Here is a 23,769-nt window from a genome sequence, read left to right on the forward strand (position 1 = left end):
ATATTAACTATATAATTGATAGGCAAAAATCATTAAATGCTTGAGACACAGTAATATTTCTTATCATCACAGTACAAAGTAAAATAATACCAACCATATTTACGAATAGCAATTCAAAAAGTCACACAATACAGAACCGATGAATAAACGCAAACACACTTACATGCACGCACGCACGCGCGCGCACACGCACACATCCATAAGCATATACACGAACATATTAATACAAAGTCATAACAAAAGTTATATTAATGGCCTTGTGCTGCTTAGCAGTTCTCCGATCTGGGAATCCAGCCGTGCAGTTATGAAGGTGTTATTATAGAATTGGACTTTTCTTTTCTTTTGTTGTTGTTGCTTTCAAACGGTAATAACAGTATTAATACAATGCCTTTGAATAAGAACAAGAGTGATGTTATATATAGTAGCCCACCAATATATTTTAACAAAGGATGCTTCACAATTTGGATATAACAATGGTGATCATGCATTTAAAATGGGTTTAAATATAAATGCTATATCACAGTTTAAAGGCTTATCAGTCATATTTATTTTGGTTTATACAATTAATCCATTTATAGCTGTGTATATTGTTTATATGTATTAGTAGGATAATCTACTCGAAAAGTGTCAACCTAAAAGGCCCGGAGCCAATTAACAAATACACAGGAAATGGCCCCTACTGTGACACCAGTGTAATATTGAGAAGATGCACGGCAGTGGATTATCATGGCAAATATTCCTTAAACTAGGCAGAAGTCAATACAATGAACACTCAAGGTCAATATAATTGTATTTTTTTCGGAACTATACGGGACAATATTATGCGGGTGTTCTTTAAATTGACACAATTAACTGTTTATCTTCTCTGAAGGAGTTATTAAATATAAATATTTAAAATATCAAAATCAAGTTCCATTTCTAGAAATACATATTTGATATTAAAAAGTAATTACGAGATAATCGCCAAATTATAACCAATCAAGCTTAGTTACTTATGAAAATCCCATAAACAATAAAGGTGTTAATCATAAGTATTTCCCTCTCATTGTCCTCTCGAATGTCTTAAACGATTGAGCAGAATAACGTATATCTTTTTCGATAAAAATGGCCGAGGAGCTCCGAATGTCTCTTGGCTATATTGGACTAACTTTAACGGATTGAAGATGTTACACTGCGGAAAATGGTTTAATATACGGGAATATACTGAAACCCGTACATCCAATTTGTACGGTAAGTGTACGGGATGTTGAGTATACGGGTGTGTTCGGATTCGTATATTCATAAAACTCGCACATCTTGAGTATACGGGATTCGATGTATGGGCGTGCACTAACCCGTACATCCGTGTTATAACAAAAACAATGAATTCTGTAGCCAATTTAGGTCTTTGGGGGTTTAATTTGATAGCACATATAATATGAAATTAAACATATCACTGTTTCGTAAAAAAACAGGATGGTGTCAGTAAAAATTACCTTTGTAGAAAATTTAATGCTTTAATGGGTTTCGATAGCTTTTGATGAAATTTAAAAGAGGTCTAAATTATAAAAATAAATAATTCGGACAATACTGAGTTGATTGACTAACGACTAGTACTTATACTATTTTGATGGATGTACGGTACATCTCTGTATATCTTGAGTGTACGGGCATGAACGGTCTCCAAACATGTTGAAAATACGGGAATTTATGCTATTCCGTACACTGAGAGTATGAGATTACACTATTCCCGTACACGATGAATATACGGGCTTGTACAATTCCCGCATTATATGGATGTTCGGAAATAAACCAGTTCCCGTGCACACTGAGTGTACGGAATAGTAACAATTCCTGTACATTATGGGTATACGGTAATGTACCCTTTCCCGTACACACATGTTATAAAGGTTTTGAATTTTGTAATAAAGTCAGGTAATTTGGTGTTATATTTGACAGCATACATGATATGAACAACATTTAAATCATACACTGGTATACATTGTTCCGTGTTACGCAGGGAAACCGCAATGTGTTAGTAAGGGTCCCGTTGTGTAGGAAATGAGTGAGTGAGTGAGTGAGTGAGTGAGTGAGTGAGTGAGTGAGTGAGTGAGTGAGTGAGTGAGTGAGTGAGTGAGTGAGTGAGTGAGTGAGTGAGTGAGTGAGTGAGTGAGTGAGTGAGTGAGTGAGTGAGTGAGTGAGTGAGTGAGTGAGTGAGTGAGTGAGTGAGTGAGTGAGTGAGTGAGTGAGTGAGTGAGTGAGTGAGTGAGTGAGTGAGTGAGTGAGTGAGTGAGTGAGTGAGTGAGTGAGTGAGTGAGTGAGTGAGTGAGTGAGTGAGTGAGTGAGTGAGTGAGTGAGTGAGTGAGTGAGTGAGTGAGTGAGTGAGTGAGTGAGTGAGTGAGTGAGTGAGTGAGTGAGTGAGTGAGTGAGTGAGTGAGTGAGTGAGTGAGTGAGTGAGTGAGTGAGTGAGTGAGTGAGTGAGTGAGTGAGTGAGTGAGTGAGTGAGTGAGTGAGTGAGTGAGTGAGTGAGTGAGTGAGTGAGTGTACAATTTATTTAAGTTTAGCAGTTATATTGTATTTTACCATTAAAAAAAGATTACTGGGTATGTCTACCAGGTAGAATTCATTCCTTATTTGTGATTGGCTAGTCGGTGTTATCACGTGATACTATCGATATAGCTTTATAATTTAATTAAGTCTCCCATAGTTATGGTAGCTCAGTAAGGAAGACGCCGAATTTCAATTTTGGCGACGCGGGTTCGAACCCAGTCTCGGACACAATCTTTTTTTTACATTTTGGTACTTTTTTACAATTATGACATCAAAGCGTAACAAATTCTATTAGATTAATGTCCTGAGATTCGTTACAGAAAAAAACTTTTTGGTGCAAATCTGTGACACAGAATTTGCTTGATGAAACGCCCTCTGTCCCCCTCTACTTAAACACTGTTTACACTCCGTACCTTTTATACCATCCAAAATGTTACCTCTGTGTACCCTCCGTTGATACGTATGTACGGTATTAGTCAATAGTTTGCTCGGCATTAGAATGTTTGTCGTTAGATGCGAACTGGGGATTGCAAATTTCTTAGTATAAAGCAATAAATGTAAATATCTGTCTCTAAATATATAAAGCTATTGTTTTTGTTGAGCAGGTGTTATTCGCCTATTGTTTGTTTTATTTTCGGCAATTTTAATTCGAACCTGCGCTAGACGGACCCACTTCAATTGCAAATCAGCGCCTAGGATTCAAACCTGTTGTCTACTAGCCGGCGTTAATAAATCTCCATTGACATGCAGAATAGATCCCTGCCTGGAATTCAGGTACATATACTTTTTAATGAGTTTTAAATAACCATGATTGTTTCGAATGAACCTGACAATGCCTAGCTGAACATGAGCCAAAGGAGCGTTCAACGAAGAATGTTCAACATTACACTTTTCGCTAAAGTTCCCTCAGTCGAATTTTCGGGTTCTATTTTCGCCTACTCAGGACAAAAGCTCCAACTATCGAAATAGCACACATTGTAGGGCTCGTGGCCTAGTTCATCCCTGCACTTTTCGTTATGGTCCCCTTACTCGAATTTTCGGGTCAGTGCGTCCCCAAAATGGCTTTTACAGCAGCAAATTTCGATTTTCGAGCTCTATTTTCGCCTACTCAGGACAAAAGCTCCAACTATCGAAATAGCACACATTGTAGGGCTCGTGGCCTAGTTCATCCCTGCACTTTTCGTTATGGTCCCCTTACTCGAATTTTCGGGTCAGTGCGTCCCCAAAATGGCTTTTACAGCAGCAAATTTCGATTTTCGAGCTCTATTTTCGCCTACTCAGGACAAAAGCTCCAACTATCGAAATAGCACACATTGTAGGGCTCGTGGCCTAGTTCATCCCTGCACTTTTCGTTATGGTCCCCTTACTCGAATTTTCGGGTCAGTGCGTCCCCAAAATGGCTTTTACAGCAGCAAATTTCGATTTTCGAGCTCTATTTTCGCCTACTCAGGACAAAAGCTCCAACTATCGAAATAGCACACATTGTAGGGCTCGTGGCCTAGTTCATCCCTGCACTTTTCGTCCGCATGGTATTTGAACATTTATCATACCTACTCGTAATGGTAGTCAAATCTTAGGCATTGTAGTTTCCTTACTATAAATAAAGATTACGTTTAGTTGGTATGGTCCCGTTGGCCCGAGAAATTGTTCTTTCACAAGAAAATAACTGTGTTGGTGGACCGCTTATCAAAAAGACCCGAAGTAATCAAAAGTTTACCAAACATTAAGCTAAAACAGTAAAATATCATTTTTTCTTACCACTATTTATATTCCTATAAACAGCTGGAAAGCATACAATGATTAACTAAAGTAGTATATAGTTCATATAAATTATTATATTCATATTTAAAAAATGTAGCAGCTAGCTGCCAGCAGCATAGCAGCTAGCTGCCAGCAGCATATCAACTTGCTGCTGGCAGCTTGCTGCTATGCTGCTGTGCTGCTAACTTCACTCACATCCGGATATGGCCGACTTGTTACGACTGCCTAAATAAAATAGGTGTTTTTATACTAACCCTATTATGGTCTAAAACCCAAGAGAAACTTTGTCGTTAAGCAACAAAAGCAGTTGCCGATATATGTATATTCCAAAGACGTTTTGGTTACTTGAAACATACAGATGCCTTCAAGCTGTTTGATCCAGTGGTGCAGCCGGAATATGGGGATATAGGTATTGCGAAACTAATGAACGAGTACAAGTTTTTTAAGCGTGTTGCCTGTTTAAGTTTAAATCTTTCCAACAAGATGGCACTGAGCGAATGCGACTGATACACTCTTTATGCGATTGTGCTAAATTTTGGATTAAACCGACAGGGTTACAACCGCACATATACTCTAAACAGTGTTATAAAATGCTGCGAACTCAGGATGATGGGAAACCAACTCGGGCCAGTGGTGTAATTACAATCATCATTTGAACAAGATTTCGGCCATGCATGTTAGGCGGACGGTGTTGGTAACATTATCTCATTTTTCTTGATGTTTAAAACCCGATTTAAAGACTGTTCTTCTCAACACTAACATGAATTTATTGATAATTATGCAAAGGCTATTCATATCATAAATAAAAACCATGTCAAATGCTCAATAATACATATTAATGAACTTGCCTTGTACGTTGAAAAGGCGTTCGCAAATTTTCGTTCATATGTCATTTGACACTCGTCACCATATAATGGACTATATAGGTTATTATTGTACGAAATGGGGAGAAAAACCTGAACAAAAGACAAATTTTACAAGAAGTCTAGATCTTGTTTTCAACTGGAAGAAAAAAACAAAAGGGTGAACGCCTAGACAATACCCTTGGCATTTACCATAGTCACCAAAATGATTCAGTTATAAGAAATCAAAGAACTTGTATATCCTGGTAATGCATTAGTTCCGCCTGTTAATGATCACATAACTACAAAATCTTTGATTTACATTTAACAGACAAAATACGTGCTGTTTCTTAATGCATTATACTACTTGCTGTCAACTAATTTGATCTGATAGAATTACGTGTATACTCTCTCTATATAGATTCAGTGCTCCAGCCAGAATTTGAAAAGGTCAGGGTGCTATGTCAGGAAATGCACTTCTGATGTGCATTGAATGAGCCTTAATGGGGCACATGCAATGTCCAATGTTTAATTTTTATTGTGTATGTGTTGTAACTACTTTCAATACTAACAGTTTGTTTCGAATACCTTAGGCATTATCTTTACCTTAGTATTTATTATTTTTATACTTATTTCCGAAAAATGACTCTGTCAAACAAAAGGGCACAGCAGGGTGTAAGAAAAGGGCAAGCAGGTTGCTACTCCATCCTGTCATTTAGGCCTGAACGTGTACATGTTAAGTTTTTTAAGCGTGTTGCCTGTTTCAATTTAAATGTTTCCAGCAAGGTACACGAGTGAATGCGGCAGACACCCTCTTAATGTGATTTATATGACACATTTTGTTAAATATTTGATTAAACTGACCAAGTTACAACCGCACAGACACCCAAAAACAGTGTTATAAAATGCTCAACTCTTGTTGATGCTAGGAAAACACGTGTGCTAGTGTTGTTAAACAATTATTATTTGAACAAGGTTTCGGCCATGCATGTTAGGCGGACGGGGTTGGTAACATGATCTCATTTCTCTTGATGTTTAAAACCCGATTGAAAGACTGTTCTTCTTAACACATACATGAATTCATTATTTTGCAAATGCCCTCGCATTATAAAATTAAACTGAAATGCTGAATAATACATATCAATGGACTTGCCTTGTACGTTGAAAAGGCGTTCGCAAATTTTCGTTGATATGCTTAGGCCCCTTGTATCCTCAATAAACCCGAAGTTGGGCTACATTATCAATGTCAATAAGTGCCAAATAAATTCAAGATCGGTTATGACTGAGCATCCATTGTCTACCAAATATCTAATGTTGGTTACACCCTGTCCCAATCAGTGACAAATTTATACAAGATGAGTAGGGACAAACAATCTAAATTAAGGCTACAGTAGGCCGTATACTTACTCCACTCATGCCGTAGAGGGGCTTTACCCGAGGAAATAAGGTGTTATATATATCCTATTATGGCATTATATGCATTAACCCCAGAATGATGTTCTACGTCAGCTCAGAGCTTAGAGTTTATCAAATCCAAGTAATAGATGCAGTACGAGTTTTTCTTCAAAAGTGTCCTCTTATAGACGTAAGAAGCCGTTTCGTTAGAAAGAACACCATTTTTTAGAAAATAGACAGGAAATTGCGCATGATGGGTTTACCTTGAAACGACCTTGACCTCAAAGAGATTAGAGTTGTATGTTAACATGAAATAGGAAATCAAATAGATGTTTTATAATTATTTAGTCGAACCATAAGCAGATAGTTATTAACAGTTGGTCATACGCTTTTCAAAGGAATAGAACGTTTGGAGACTGTCTTGAGCTACATGTACAAGTATAAATACTTGTGTGAAAAGCTATAAAAACAAGCTCAAACCTACTGGTTTTTGACAAATCGGATAATTGAGTGCGTAAGAATATAGTTTTTTTTAAAGAATTACACATATTTACCACTGTTCCATCACTTCTGTATTCAAGATGAACAAGGCCAATGTTTAAAGAAGAAAAATATACAGGAAATCGCAAATTTCAGGTATTGTTTGTATTTGGGCCTCGAAATTTCAGAAATAACCAATTAACAACAAGTAGTTACCTATTAGTGAATATTATTTCTACACTGAAATCACAATACCAGATATGATACCGAACACATTGTCTATTCACAGTTATTACTAGTATTTGACATGAACATTCCTTCCTTTATTCACATAATGACCAATTATAAAATATAATAAATCGTGTTACTGTCGTATATGTGATTCAATAATGACATACAACAGGCGTGGGCTCGATAATTCATTTCCATCCAGATTTAATGATGAGCATGTACGTATATAAATGTTCGTTTTGTTCATCAAACTAGGTTATTGTACCTCACTCCTTTTATTCCCTACACAATATATAGTAAACTTCAGCGAAAAAAACATATTCACTGTTACCGCACACTATTACCCGCTAGCGCACATTTTATCCGCTTACGTCAATGAACGATGCAATACGGAATTTACCTTTTACCGTTTCATTGTTTAAGCGCTTTGTTTATATTTTTGTATCAGACCACATCTGCGAGGTTTGATTGGTATAATAAAATGAATGTTGCCCCCTTTAGAGAGGCATCTTGTCCAACATTGGCAAAAACTATGTCGGTCAATAATACAATGAAACAGGGACAAGCTCAGAAGTCGAAAATTCATAAATGGTTAAAACCATGTTTAGAGGCACAAGACAAAGACTCAAAAGGCAATGAACTAGAGACAAAAACGTATAAACTCCACATACAAAATAAACATCGATTATTGGGACAGTCAGTGAAACACGAGTTCACTGGAACATGAGTTTACTACTAGTGGCTAATACTAGTTTGTATGCCCACCACCTCACACTCGTCCCAAAATTAATTGACAAAGTATTTACAGTTCGAGATGATGGCCAAAAACGAAGAACGGAAGAGAGAAGCACAACCTCAATATAAAACAAACAAGAGTCTATTGACAAAGATTGGGGTACCGCCTTGGAACGTTCAATGAACATACGCAGGGTTTCACTGAGCAACATTTTCACTGTTTTTCCCGCTAGCGCCAACTGCAAGTGAATTTTCATTGGAGATTGGATTTGGCAAAATTTCCAAATCATGAATCAACAATCATGGGAGTTTGATATATTTCATTTGTTTTCAATAGTTGAAGACTATTTTATAAATATTCACCACCATGTGGACAGTAAATGACCTTTCAATGTGTTTCGTCATTCAAGTTGCTGGTTTTTACAATTAACCTTACCTTATTCAGACTGAATCAGAAATCATCGTTTGCTGTAAAGACTTGGCGTTCTTATCAGAAAACTCTTTTTCTTTCTGTATCTGTTTAGACAAAAAGTGTTTGACACCCGCATGGTTGGGTTTTGTTATTTTGGGTGTAACCATTACCGTGGTAGTGTGTTTTATGGATCTCAATTGTCTGCACATTACTGGTCAGTATTCACATTCCAATGGCGTAGCTCTGTGATAAGGTATACCTATAATTGGATCTTGACCATCAGCCAACGATTTCGACAGAATCCGTTTAAACACTACCGACACATTTCGCTGTTAATCCATTCGATTGGCAATGATATGGATCATCCATTACATGATCAGATTTCAAATTATTTGCAAATTTCTTGAATTCATGACTAGCATAGCATGTGTAATTATCACAACTCACTTGATTTGGTAAGGCAAATCTACTTAATATGCCTTTTATCATATCAATAAAAGTTTGAGTGTTTGCATTTGGTAACTGATTTAAAAGCTTACTACATGTATAATGAGGTGATATTTTCCTTGAACATGAAGTACATCTGTTTCAGCTCGTAAAACTTGAAACGTGTTTTTCCTTTTGCTGGACATGGCTCATAACACGAGTGTTAAATACCACCTATACGTATGTCCTAGACTGGATGACGGTGTGACATTAAATTTTGTCCCTGTTGCATACTGACCCCAGGGGTCATTTTTCAAGAGATGGCATTTCATTATTTTACGTTTAACCCGACCGTTAAATAAATGACCCTTCCTCAGTTGTTTTTGGTTGAAAACCTTTCAAAAGTGGTATTCAATGCCAAATTAAGTCAATTTTTTGGTCATATTTCATCGACTTTAGTAAGTTTATATGTTGTTTATAACATGCAATACGAATAGCTCAATAAATCGTTTACCACCCCAAACTGTAGACTTTCCCTTTTTCAGCGTTAAAAACTGACCCCTGCTTTAAATCGATTTTTACAACCACCAACCAAGAAATATGTGGGCAACATTACACAAGTTCAAACCTCTAATTTATGCGTTCTATAAATGTATTTCTGCCAGTATGTAACTGGCAAGTCGACCTTATGTTAGGAAAGCGTTTGTCGGAGTGAAATGGACTATTGTCGCATGCAATTTACTTATTACAAGACAGTACACATTTCAATTAATTAACATTTTTTCGGACTGTAAGTAAAATTACACAAGCTGAAAATACTACGTTTTTGTAAGTCAAGGGTAATAACTCCGCTGATACTGTCAGATAAAACAGCAAATAACCGATGCTGATTAAGCTCATGATGAAACAGGTCTAAACAAAGAATTCAGTGATAAGTATATATCCATGACCTGAGCGCATGTTTTATGTCGGTGCTCAATGTTCTCAGATAAAATAATAAAGATTTTTTATTTGACGATGCAATTTAGAAAACATAATATTTGAGCTAGTGGCCAAGTTATTTACCAAGAAGACCCATATTTATACGCAAGCCCGGTCACCCGGTTTTCGCCATTCTGGAACCCGTAATTGTTTCGGTAAAAATCCGGCCTGAAAGTAAGTTCTTGGTTCTTTCTGAGACACCTACATCTGTTTTTCTTTTTATTAGAGCCAATTTCTGATGTTTATTTTAAAAGATATAAAATTACAATCAAATGTTAACACTTCGTAGATATATGAAATATTTCAAGAAATATTTTGTTATGCATTTTATGTACTTGTTGAAATTAGTTTATATTTGTCGCCTTTTCAACTTGTGTTCATCACATATGTATATATATATATGTTTTTGTTCATGGTCAAATGAGTATGCCATAAGCATTTTGCCATGAACAAAACCATATAAGTTTTATTGGCATTACTGGCAAACAAAAGTTATGTATTGCCGATATTGCCAATAAAACATAAAACTTTTGAAACATGTATCATTTGGTGACAATACTTCTGTGTGACTTCACTCACCCAAATGTCTTATACATCACAAGGGGTTTGCTTATTTTAAGGATGCAAATTTAACTAGTTGAATTCAAAAGTATACTACCACAAATATTAAAAAAGAAAGAATGAACGGTTCATTAAAGAAATTTTACTCATGTTTTACTGGGTCAACATAGAATTACATAATTATCATTATAAAAAAATATAAAAAATTATATTATTCTTCTTCTTTTTCTTCTTCTTCTTCTTCTTCTTCTTCTTCTTCTTCTTCTTCTTCTTCTTCTTCTTCTTCTTCTTCTTTTTCTTCTTCTTCTTCTTCTTCTTCTTCTTCTTCTTATTCTTCTTATTATTATTATTAGCAGTATTATCTTCTTCTTCTTCTTCTTCTTCTTCTTCTTCTTCTTCTTCTTCTTCTTCTTCTTCTAATTATTATTATTATTATTATTATTATTATTATTATTATTATTATTATTATTATTATTATATATGAATATCACAATAGTAAAATAAAGTTATCACAATAATCACATTAAATAAAAAATATGATAACATAATAATAAAACAATATAAAAAATCACAAAATGTGCTTTGCTTTATCAGAAAATTCCACTGTCGACTGTCATTTATCGAAAATTCCGTATGCCAGAATGAGGATGACTTGGTTATGTATTGGCATACTATATTACAAGTACACAAAGTTTCTGCAGTTACAAGTTATAGACAGAAGTCTCGACTTCTCTGTTGACAAATTATTTAAAACAAATGTCATTGAAGTGTTGTCATTCCTAAAACGCGTCCATAGGCATTGCATCTGAAAAAATTGATACAACTTTGTGACGTGTTGAAATGAATAATTCAAATGTTTCTGTCACAGTTAAAAACATTTCTAACGTGACAACCTCGGAAAGAAATAGTGAAAATGACATTTACGTAGAGGATTATCATGTGGGAATAAAGACGCTCTTTGTTGGAATTAGCCTTGTCTCTGTTACAGCCAGTATCTTGGCAATTGTTTCATTACGAAGATCGAGAAAAACTCCAGAATCGGCCAAGTTTTTGGCCACGGGACTCTTGACGATCGATTGCGTCTTCGTTGTCGTGACCTCGGGTCGGAAGTTTGTACTTGACCCGTTTTATAACACAAACATTAACGTCCTTGGAACGGTGACGCTTCAGTTAGCGTATTCAACGGTTGCCGTGATGTCCGTGGAACGTTTCCTATTGTTTTACCGACCAATGAAGTACATGCGCATTTGCTCACAAAGCTTGTTACGCACTGTTGTCATAAGTATCTGGGTTTTCGTTGCCGGATTTTTCATGTTTGTCCGGTATGGAATATGCTACTTTCGATTCAAAGATGAGATATTTTACGTCGCTGGAAAGTGCAACCAAATTGTTACCATTCATTATTCCCTGCTCGTGATGGTTGTTCTCCTCACTTCGACAGTTTGCTACTTCAAGATTTTCATCATCGTCAGGGAGAAGAGCAGTAGGAAAGATGAAAGAAGACTGTCATTCAATTCAGTAATCAAGATTGTCCGAGGGTTCAAAACAACGTCGCTAGTCCTCGTCTACCTCTTCGTCGTGTTTGCCACCTCCGTAAGTTACGCCTTTATCATTGTATTCATCAGATTCTTTGGGATAGGAATCAGCGAACTTCGACTATCCTTAGAAGGCGTGTCCCTCATCAACTGTATCCTGGACCCGTTTCTGTACGTTCTATGGTTTCGGGAGTGTCAGATGGAGGTTTTGAAGATGTTTACATGCCTCGGGGAGCGTATCAAGACCAAAGTGGTCAAAATGCGGATGGATATTTATGACATCTTGCCTTATGAACAAACTACGTCAAGTGTGTTAAGCGGTGAGACCGGCTCAACGGAATCGTGTTCAGGAAGGAGCAACCCTGCATTTGTTGTTTGATGCTCACTATCAGAATGATGACGAGTTACAGGCATTTGGAACACCTCGGCCATTTTCTATCGAAAACAACATCGAATGTATATGTACGGTTTGCAGAAATCTAATCAGTTCAACTACGATGCAAGTAGATCACGAAGTTATTTCAAATTAGCAGTCAACTTAATGACTCTATTGGGAATCATAAATATTTATGCAATATATACATTAAAACACTTCAATTAATTAATACTAGTTTTTAAAATTTTACAAATTACTTCTACTGATGTACCGGCATACATCCGAGGTTGTTTTCGATGGAAAATGGCGGAGGTGTTCCTAATGGAGTTACGGGTTGAACGTTTGATTTTTTTTTCAAGCAGCTTGCACATTTGTATTTATCACGGTTATCACTTAAAGGTGCACTCTTACTCCAGAATAAGATACCCTCAATTAATACAATTGTTTTAATACTAGTATACCGAAAATGATGAACAAAATTTCGAAATCAATGTTTTTATGAAGGACAGCGAGTTTAATTTATGTTTGTTATACATGGATATTAATTTATTTTGAATAAGAGTAACTTGAACGTATGCCCCGTCACCCAGAACCAAATATATAAACATAGTTTAAAGGGACTAGACACCAGCAGAATATATAATTGCAAGAAAAAACAATGTCAAAAACTAACATAACGATGATATCGTTTTGTACAACGCATTGAACAGTACTTATGATGTATCCCATCGTTCCAATTCGAAATTTACTGGGTTTGTCTACCACGAAAATACCAATAAATTTAAAAAAAGTGCGACGGTATTATATCTGTTCTAATCACGTGACTTTCACATGCTAAATATACACACTATATATAGCCTAGGAAAACATTATGCCCTATTTTTAAACAGGTAAAATCAGCTGAGACAGCGACAAAATATTCTTTAAATCATGTAAAGTGATGTATTATCGGCCTCATGCTAGCTCCTATTTACTATTCTAGGCTTGTTTTGAGGACTGTATTTGCCGATATTAGGGCCATCTGGTGTCTAGACCCTTTAAGTATGATTTAGAGGCCATGGGACTCCCGAATATTATTTTGGCCATTTTGTTATCTAAAATGATGCATTCTGGTATATCCTATTAATAGCATCGTCGGCAACCACGGTACTTTCTTCCGTAACACTTCATACACAACGAAGCATACCGTAGTGTGTATCGGAGGTATCCGATGATGTATTAAAAAAATCTCCGATATTAATTAAAAACTAAGACAAGTTTATAAAGCGGGAGGCAGGTTTGCCCGCCACCCTCACTAGGTACACATAACATAATGGTATTTGTTCAGATGACATTTTATAAGTTATTGTCACTTTTACATTTGCAAGGATATATAAAGAGGTTCTTTATTTAATTGTTAATAAGGCGACTACATATTAATTGCTAGATTTTCATCCCAGCCCGCCGCCTCTATTTCCGCCGCCCCTTAAATTTTATTGACTCAAATAAAAATGCTGAACGAGGGTCTGTATTTGCGTATCGGTGCGGTACTGTCCGGGAATGTCTGGTACTCTCCGGGAAAGGCGATTATTCATACCTACGGTGTCGATGTATAACCATTCGGAATTCCTCGGCCATTATTTTCAAAAACAACCTCGGATGTATGCCGGTACATCTGTTGAAGTAGTCCGTATTTTTTTGAATAAAAGCATTAATTAAATGTAGTGTTTAAGAGTTGTATTCATTGCTCTCAGTTTAAATTGATTGCCAGTGAAGTGTATTATTGCAAACATAATTATGATTCACAAGAGTTAAGTCATAAATTTTAACTACTAAATAAGATTACTACGCGATCTATTTGCAGCGGACTTAAACGTACCACTTTTTAAGTATGTAAACCGACCATATACATCCGAGGTTGTTTTTGAAAATAATGGCCGAGGAGTTCCGAATGATGTATAACATCCACAAGTAAAACAGGAAATTGTTACGTGCATAAACACTTGTATATGCCCTCTTATGCAACAAGAAAGAGCGTGAACACATATTCAACGGTGAAACAGTCATCTATGAAAAATATAAATAAATAAAGTGTCACCCCCAGCCCCCATTTAAACAAAGTTTTGGATAAAAATCTAGCAATTAATTTATATAGGCCTAATCAGTAAATCGAACTTTTTTGTTGGTATGCATCCTAAGAAATGACTAGAAACGAATACAAAAAAAACCTCTTCACATTGTGATTAATATATGTAGTGTGTACAGTACTCCTCGAGTCACCTCGAGTTGTGTCTAAGTTAGCGGCAATCGGAACACCTCGACCATTACCCAATAGAATTGTCAATCCCGAAGCTTGCTGGAGATTGCCGAGTTGTAACGATTGCGATAGCGGCTGGAAGCGCATACAAACGAGCTTGTTTGACATCCGGTAGCAGACGAGGGCCGTGCTAATTATATACGTCACTCAGGTTAGGGATAGTGTTAGGGTAAAGCCGCCGCCCAATTTAAGTATTTATTATTTAATAGTAGGCATCAATCTTTGCCTTCTACCGGATGTCTTCGTTTGGGCTACGCCCTCACTTAAAGTCTATTATTGTATGTTGAATAGCAAAATTAAAATAATAAAATAAAATATGTTTATACTCAAAGTTATCTCGACGGCCCTGGCGAGTTCGACACAACGGATTAGTTGTTTGTTTGTTTTTCGATTGTTTATATCATGTATAGTATTTTGTAACAAAATATATGTTGGTGCATTTTTTGATTGAAGTTGTTTTGTTATCAATAAAGTGCTTTGTGAAAAGACATCACTTTTTCTCTTTTTACGAAGAGTAGTAGCAGTTTCTAGTAGTAGTAGTAGTAGTAGTAGTAGTAGTAGCAGTAGCAGTAATAGAAGTAGTATAGTTGTTATAGTAGTTGTAGTAATAGATGTAGCAGAAGCAGCAGCAACAGCAGGAGTAGTAGAAGTAGTAGTATTTAACAAGAAAATAAGTCAAGGTTTGGGTTCGAAATATAAAACTTCTTCAAATTGATTAAAGAACTTTTCAATGTTTAACAAAACAACAGCTTACGATTCAGGGAATAAACTTAACATGACTTCTACATAGCATTATGTAATTAAAACTTTTTAACTATGTACAATCCTTGTCTGTATGATTTATAGAAGTGAAACCTGACAAGTACTTTGAATAATTGATCATCTGGAGCAAGATTATAGAAGCAAATACATTCATTACCAAGTGCTTTTGCTAGGAACATCCAATAATAATACCGTTGGTAGTCGATTGTAAACGAATCAATATAGTTTGAAGTCCTTCTTTTACGCTGTACATTTTCTGACAAAGGTTCGAGAATATAATCTTTATAAACCTGTTACAGCAGTATATATACTATTAATCGTAACAACTCGGCCTTCTCCGGCAAGCTTCGGGATCTGTTAGATAATAGCCGAGGTGTTCCGATTGTAATACTATATGTATTTTATATATCTTATACAATGTACTGAACTAAAAGAAACTGCATGATTCAATTAAAAAAATGACATCTGGGAAATTCTGTATAGTTGCTGTTCGTATAGTCGCTTTATCACGGACCTATAAACCTATAAGTCCATGGCTTTATTAAGTTTATAATTCCAACCACTTTTCAGGGGAAAAAATGCCAACTGTATAAGGTTTTCGAGACAAACAGAAAATACATAAGAGTTCGTGGCACTAAACAAGTTTATACAACCATAAGAAAAGATCTCAATAACTAAGAGCTTGTCGCACAAGACCCGATTTTTTCAACCACTAGAAAGGGTCACAATACCAAAGAGCTCGTTGCACTAGTAACGCTTTGACAACCACCAGAAAGGGTCACAATACCAAAGAGCTCGTTGCACTAGGCAAGGTTTGACAACCACCAGAAAGGGTCACAATATCTAAGAGCTCGTTGCACTAGGCAAGGTTTGACAACCACCAGAAAGGGTCACAATACCAAAGAGCTCGTTGCACTAGGCACGCTTTGACAACCACCAAAAAGGGTCACAATACCAAAGAGCTCGTTGCACTAGGAACGCTTTGACAACCACCAGAAAGGGTCACAATACCAAAGAGCTCGTTGCACTAGGAACGCTTTGACAACCACCAAAAAGGGTCACAATACCAAAGAGTTCGTTGCACTAGGAACGCTTTGACAACCACCAGAAAGGGTCACAATACCAAAGAGCTCGTTGCACTAGGAACGCTTTGACAACCACCAGAAAGGGTCACAATACCAAAGAGCTCGTTGCACTAGGAACGCTTTGACAACCACCAGAAAGGGTCACACTACCAAAGAGCTCGTTGCACTAGGAACGCTTTGACAACCACCAGAAAGGGTCACAATACCAAAGAGCTCGTTGCACTAGGCAAGGTTTGACAACCACCAGAAAGGGTCACAATACCAAAGAGCTCGTTGCACTAGGCAAGGTTTGACAACCACCAGAAAGGGTCACAATACCAAAGAGCTCGTTGCACTAGGAACGCTTTGACAACCACCAGAAAGGGTCACAATACCAAAGAGCTCGTTGCACTAGGCAAGGTTTGACAACCACCAGAAAGAGTCACAATACCAAAGAGCTCGTCGCACTAGGCAAGGTTTGGCAACCACCAGAAAGGGTCACAATATCTAAGAGCTCGTTGCACTAGGCACGCTTTGACAACCACCAGAAAGGGTCACAATATCTAAGAACTCGTCGCACTAGGCACGCTTTGACAACCACCAGAAAGGGTCACAATATCTAAGAGCTCGTCGCACTAGGAACGCTTTGACAACCACCAGAAAGGGTCACAATACCAAAGAGCTCGTTGCAATAGGCAAGGTTTGACAACAACACGAAAGGGTCATAATTCCTAAGAGCTCGTGGCACCAGACAAGATTTACAATCAAAAGAAAGGGCCATAATACCTAATCGCTCGTGGCACACAAGGTTTAACAACAACAAGAACGGGTTATAATACCTATGAGTTTGTGGCAATAGACAGATTTTAAAACACAATAAAGAGTCATTATACCTAAGAGTTTATTGCAATAGGCAAGGTTTTACAACCACAATAAAGGATCATAATACATGTACTGTACCTAAGAGTTTGTGGCAATAGACAAGGTTTTACATCTACAAAAGGGTCATAATTCCTCAGAGTTCATGGCACTTTTTGAGACACAGTTTCACAACAAGCAAGGGTCATTATACCTTCGAGGTTGTGGCAATATACAATGTTTTATATTCACAAAGGGTCATAATACATAAGAGTTTGTGGCAATAGACAAGGTTGAACAACCACGAAATGGGTCATAATAGCTAAGAGCTCGTGACACTAGACAATAGTTCACAACTGAAAATGAAAGGGTCATATAATACCTACAAGTCTGTGGTAATAGACAAGGTTTTAAAACACAAGAAAGGGTCATTTTATCTTAGAGGTTGTGGCAATAGACAAGATTTTACAATTTAGACATGGTATTAATAGAAGTAGAAGAAAAAAAGGCAATAAGAAAAATAACACACGGTTATTGGTATACCGCCAGCTTAAGATATACTTCATGTGCTAATTGCCCTCTTAAAAACCCTCTCGGGTTCCTCCTGAATCATAACACCCCTAATTAGTCTGCATATTTTTAAATATCAAGACCATCCTTTTTCGGATTGTTACCTCTAAAAATAGCTTTTAAAAATAGTTCGATGATGTTGTGCAACATTTACGAAGATGTGGACACTCGTACTTACAAAAGCCGAGGTCGTGGCTTTGAATTGGCATTAGCCGGGCGCACATATGGTATCATTATAAAAGAAATTATCTTTAACTGTGAAGTTATTAGCCGGGTTCATGTATTGATATTATAACAGAAAGAAGTAATAATCATTACCTGGGAAGTTTTAAGCTAGTGCTTACATTATATAATAACAACAAGATGAAATAATCATTTGATGTGAAGTTATTAGTTAATGTTATTGTCCTCATATGCCTTAATAAGTAATGTTTCTTTCACAACTTTTACTAACATTCTTGCAACTTGACGCGCAAATGTCTAGGTCCCCAGTAGAAGTTTGACATAAATGGAAGAGAGCAGATAGATGGATAGAATAAGTAAAATGTACACTTTGACACCATTTTTTCGCAATATTGTGATGCGCAAATTAACTATTGTGTATAAAACAATACATAAATATAAACGCAAGGACAAAAGAAACGCCTCACCTTAGTACAAAGTGAAAACTGACACTTTGTAAGTTGTATATTTTAATAATTCAAATTACATAGGAACGAAAAACTACCAACGAGTACATACACAATTTATTCGATTTGGTTAAAAAGCAACGTTGGTTGATAAAAGACGTCGGAACGGAGGAGGGGTCAAGTTTTCGCATTAACTTTAATGATTAGTATGCCCACCCCCTCTATGGAGACAATCTCTTACTCTGGACGGCATTGATCGACACTTGCTGCGGAATAAGAGACCATTCCTCTTTTAATGCGTCGGCAAGCTCATTACGTGTCCGTGGGGCTGGGTGACGTCGTCGTGAACAACGTTCTTATTCATGCCAAACATGTTCAATAGAGTTTAAATCCGGTGACTTTGAGGTCCATTCTAGTGTATTAATGTTATTTGTACGTAAGACATCCATTGTGATTCTTGCCGTATACGGACGGGCGTTGTCGTGCTGAAAGGTGAGACGTTGACGTTGACGTGGCATCATTGGAATAACAACAGACTGCAATACTTCGTCAATTTATCGTCTGGCTGTCACATTTCCCTCAAGTTCGTTTATAGCACCCAGCACCATATTACACTCCCACTCCGTATCGATTAGTTACAGGAATGACGTTCCTGTTGAATCGTTCCTCACGTCGACGATACACTCGCGCTCGGCCATCAGTGTGGAACAAGTCCGAAGGACTCCACGCATACTTTGACCAACCCAATTGCGTTCATATCCCCGATAATGACATCAACCTCGCAATTCATTCCTTATATTTACACCAATAGTTCATTATTTCATTCAAGAATTGTTAAAAAAATACTTCATTTCATTTAAGAAAACCTTTCAGTAATCCGTTTTTACCCATTCTGTAAATAGAACAACCCGACTATAACCGGAAACATTTTTTTCAAATGACGTCACAATAACGCGGGAAAAGATCAACCACTTGAAATCACTTTAAAACGTAAAATTAAAACACTTCTGGTACCAATATATTTAAAATATAATAAACTAACAATTTTAAAAATGTTGATCTATATTTTACGGGACCTGCAGACACAATACAACCAATAACAAGATCAATAGCTTTCATGTATATTGTTATGCAATGAATTACGATCCGAAGATGTTGCGTTCATCGATTGATGAACGCAATTGCCGAAAGGCAGTTCATTTAAGGAATGGAAGTTGAGGTGTAAATATTAATATATATGATATTTATGTATATGCATTATGATCTTTAAAGATTGACAGGGACAATATAAAAATGCAGCATTTATATGCATTGTCAATAAATGGCGGTTAAAAAGGTGACAAGGCGAAGATTAAGCTGCCAAATTGATGGATAAAACGCGTATTTTAAAGCATTGTATCATCGCGGCTATAAGTCCGTCCTTTTCCATAAAGTGAAATTCAAATAAATCTTTTGGTCGACTTCCTTCTTCAAAGAAACCAATTGCAGTCACCGATTGGACAAACAGTTTGATGGGTCACGAGTAACGGTCTTATGCCGCCGCAAAGCATCCATACATGTACGAACTTGACTGTCAATCCAGGGGTCGCAGGTTTGATTCCCCGCCGCACCACTAAACAAATACTCGTCTTCCGGGAGGGACGTGAAATGGGTGTCCCGTGTGACAGTGCTATAACCTGGTGCAGGATAAAGAATCAGATATGTAGTTCTAACCAGGGATACATTATTTCTGTGCATTATGCTCCAAAAAACATAAAATGACTAACAATCATATCATTCGGAGCTCCTCGCCCATTTTTATCGAAAAAAACCTCGGTACGTTGTATTTGGACGGTTTACATACGCAAAAAGGGGTACGTTTAAGTCCGCTGCAAGTAGATCGCGTAGTAATTTTATTTAGCAGTTAAGCTTTATGACTTAACTCTTGGGAATCTTAATTTTGTTTGCAATAATACACTTCATTGGCAATCAATTTAAACATGGATCAATAAATACAACTCTAAAACACTACATTTAATTAATTATATAATTCAAAAATTTACGAACTACTTCAACTGGTGTATCGGCGTACATCCGAGGTTGTTTTTAATAAAAATGACCGAGGAGTTACGAATGACAATTTTATCGGGGCACTCGCCGAATGGGTAATAAAAATAAGCTTACGCACCACCACCCATACATGTACAGTTTGCATTGGTTTCAATACAACCGAGCACAAGAACAGCGGGGCGACAAACGAAACTCGTTGAAGTGTCGAAATCGACTGTTCGAAGCCGCTGTTACGGCGTTACAAATTAGCCGTCGCAAAAAAGCATTGAGATCGCGCTTTGTCTATCTGCTAAGTTAACTTGCAAACAGTTGAAATAGTTTCCAAAAATATGTAAGGTTTATCGGTTATATACTATAAGCATTTAACATACTCGTTCAAAAAGGTTGTTTATCTTAAAAAAATCCCAACAATTATATCGAAACAAGTTCAAAATGAAAGTGGTCAAGGCTTTCACGATGCTTCTGCTTTTTCTTTGAAAAACAGACAAGCTAAAATACCGTGTCCAAGCGTTACAATGAGATGCTGGTTCTGGTACGTATACAAGCATTACCGGTAGAATTTCGGATACAAATTATATTGCTATTTATCACTTCATGTTACGAAGATTTCATATGCAAATGATGAGGAGGGTGTGTGTGTGTGTGTGTGTGTGTGTGTTGGGGGGGGGATTTTAATAACAAAACAACGTAAAAAATACTGCGTTTTATTGGTACTTTTACTTGCAGAAATAACGAAAAAGGGCCTCCTATGCGTTTCAAATAATCAGAATATTCTTACATATTTGCGTGAATTGAACTTTGGCAAGTATTAGAAATGACATGGACAAAAGGTAGAGAATTAAAAATCTCAAAGTATTCAGCGGCCATTTGTATTACAGTTAAGAAATGGGTCCCAGAAACACCATCTCGTATGAACTCGGCGTAAAGTAATAAATAGCGATTTTTTCCAAAAATGGTATATTTGCAGGCCCAGGTCTACATGATACGATGCTTACACGGGTTATGGCATTGCGAAAAAGTTTCTTGCCAGTAAATACCGTTTTTCTGGGGCGGACGTTTTGTCTTAAATCGGAAGATTTTTTACCGTAAACACTAATGATCATAACATTATTCGCTCAAAGATCATAATGTTTATAAACTGTTGTCTGCAGCTTGAACTCTTAGAAAGGAGGTTAAAAACGACGTTCATGGCTGCTTACAGTGTTGACAAATTATGTTGCGGAAAATCAACTCCAACATTCAGGCATATGAAGATTTCAATACTTTGATTCAAGCATGCTTGCTTTTGCCAATGTTTTAGCCAAACATATGGTGATTTCACTGAAAGATTAGTTCTGGGCGATGAAAAATAGCCTCTACAGTGGTTGAAGAATGTCAAGCTCAATGTTTGAGCTCACCATTTATAATTATTTTGTTGTGACAGACTGTGTCGCGTAACGCCAACGCTCACTTAACTTTCGTGACAGTTCGTTCAGGAACCAACCAACAACTGTTCCAGTGTTCTAAGTCTTTATTGTTCACCGTTCTTTCTAAGTATAATAATCAGTATATAATAAAGTATCATACGGGCCATATGTCCAGTCCACGCCCAAAACCTAAATCTAACTAAAATGAGTAACATGCGTTCATATATACTGCTGATCTCGTCCAGTTTGTGACAGGTATGCATATCTAATATCTTGTTATAGACGAAAGGATGTATTCTATAGTCATGAACTGTCACGCTAATTGGTCTAATAGCCAGCGGCTATCACGAACTGTCAGCATCTAAGTGTATCTACATTTGATCACCATGATGGAGTATTTACTTTTTGATACAAATAAATTTTGAATTCTATTATTGATTTTTGGTTATTACTTTAAAGTGTTTCATACGTAACTTTTATGTTACGTAACACTTTAAAGTTGATACGTAACGACGGTTACGTGACAACTGTCATTGAGTGATGTTAAAAAGGACTAATGCTTTAGATAACCATATACGTTTTAACAGCATTTAAAAGCCCAAATTTATGATAACTGCCACTTGGAAGAAAATTATTATCACTTAATTGTGATGAGAGTGGGTTTGTTTGCTTGTCTGTATGGGAAGTGTTTTAAAGTACTATGGGAAGGATCTATGCATTATTTGATCAGTCATTTGTAACCACGGTCCCCCCAGGTCTGGGGATAGTCGGAAAATTGGCCGTGTTTTAACTTTTAAGGTAGCTCCGCAGTGCCAAGTGAATGTGTTATGCACCAGTCAGTTGTATCCACAGCCCCACCAGGTCAGGTGGTATACTGGAAATGGGTCGTGTTTTTACTTCTATGTGGCCCCGCAGTGCCGGAGGAATGCAGTGGTTTTGTCTGCGCCATAAAAGGTGGAATTTGGCCTATCCTAGGGTCCCAGGGGCGTGGGCATTTGGCGGGGATTTCACTGAAGTTAATGATAAAGATAGTTTATATTGAAAGCAACACTATATAATCAACATGTTTATACAAAATATGTATATACATCGAAAAAACTTACTCCCGTAATAATATAAAGGTAAAGGATTTTGTTGGTTAAAAGTTTTAAATAAACAAATGTAAATGTTACAGATGGGGTCAAGTGCAAACATGCTGATTGATTTTAATTTTATTATTAGTCCTCAAATATCGGCAAATGGTAAATGCAGTGCCAGGGTGAATGCCGTGGTTTTGTCTTCGCGCTAAACATAGTGGCGAATGGGCCTTTAACCTAGGGTTCAGGGCATTTGGCGGGGATTTTACATCAGTTCATCCCCACAGGGCGGGAATTTGCACCCAGGGTTGGCTGGAGCGAAAGTCAGTCCCCGCTATTCCCCGGACCTGGGGGGCGGCGTGGTTACAATTGACTGATGCATAACATACACTGAGAGTGTGAAGAAACACCTAAAGGAGAATGTCAGGACACTTTGTCTGCCGGGCATAAGTGTGGCCAACAAAAGTTTTTTCTGAACAGCAGAAACATTCGAAACCACCTTCTAAGGGCTAGAAAGAACATGGACCAGTCGCCTAATGATCTGGAGAATGTAGAAACATATGCTAGAAAGAAACTGGAAATGAAATTTGTCAAACAAAGGACAATATATCAATAATAACAAATTTACAAAGAAAATGATAGAATGGAAGGTATAAATAAAAGGTTACAGCTTTGACAGGAATTTTATGTTGATGTCGGTAGTAATCATGTTGGCAGTGAAAATTAGTTTTCCTACCAATTATGTAATGTACTATCTGCATTGATGATTCACCAGACAAGAAACTGTGAAGCTCG

At 37.0% G+C, this 23,769-nt stretch overlaps 1 protein-coding gene across 1 annotated transcript in view; it reads right to left on the minus strand.

Moving 5' to 3' along the window:
- Window positions 1–23,769, minus strand: part of LOC128204926 (neo-calmodulin-like) — a 363,327-nt gene that overhangs the window by 75,527 nt on the left and 264,031 nt on the right. The gene's annotated exons all lie outside the window — the stretch shown is intronic.

This window comes from Mya arenaria, chromosome 10, assembly GCF_026914265.1.
Source record: "Mya arenaria isolate MELC-2E11 chromosome 10, ASM2691426v1".
Lineage (NCBI taxonomy): Eukaryota > Metazoa > Mollusca > Bivalvia > Myida > Myidae > Mya > Mya arenaria.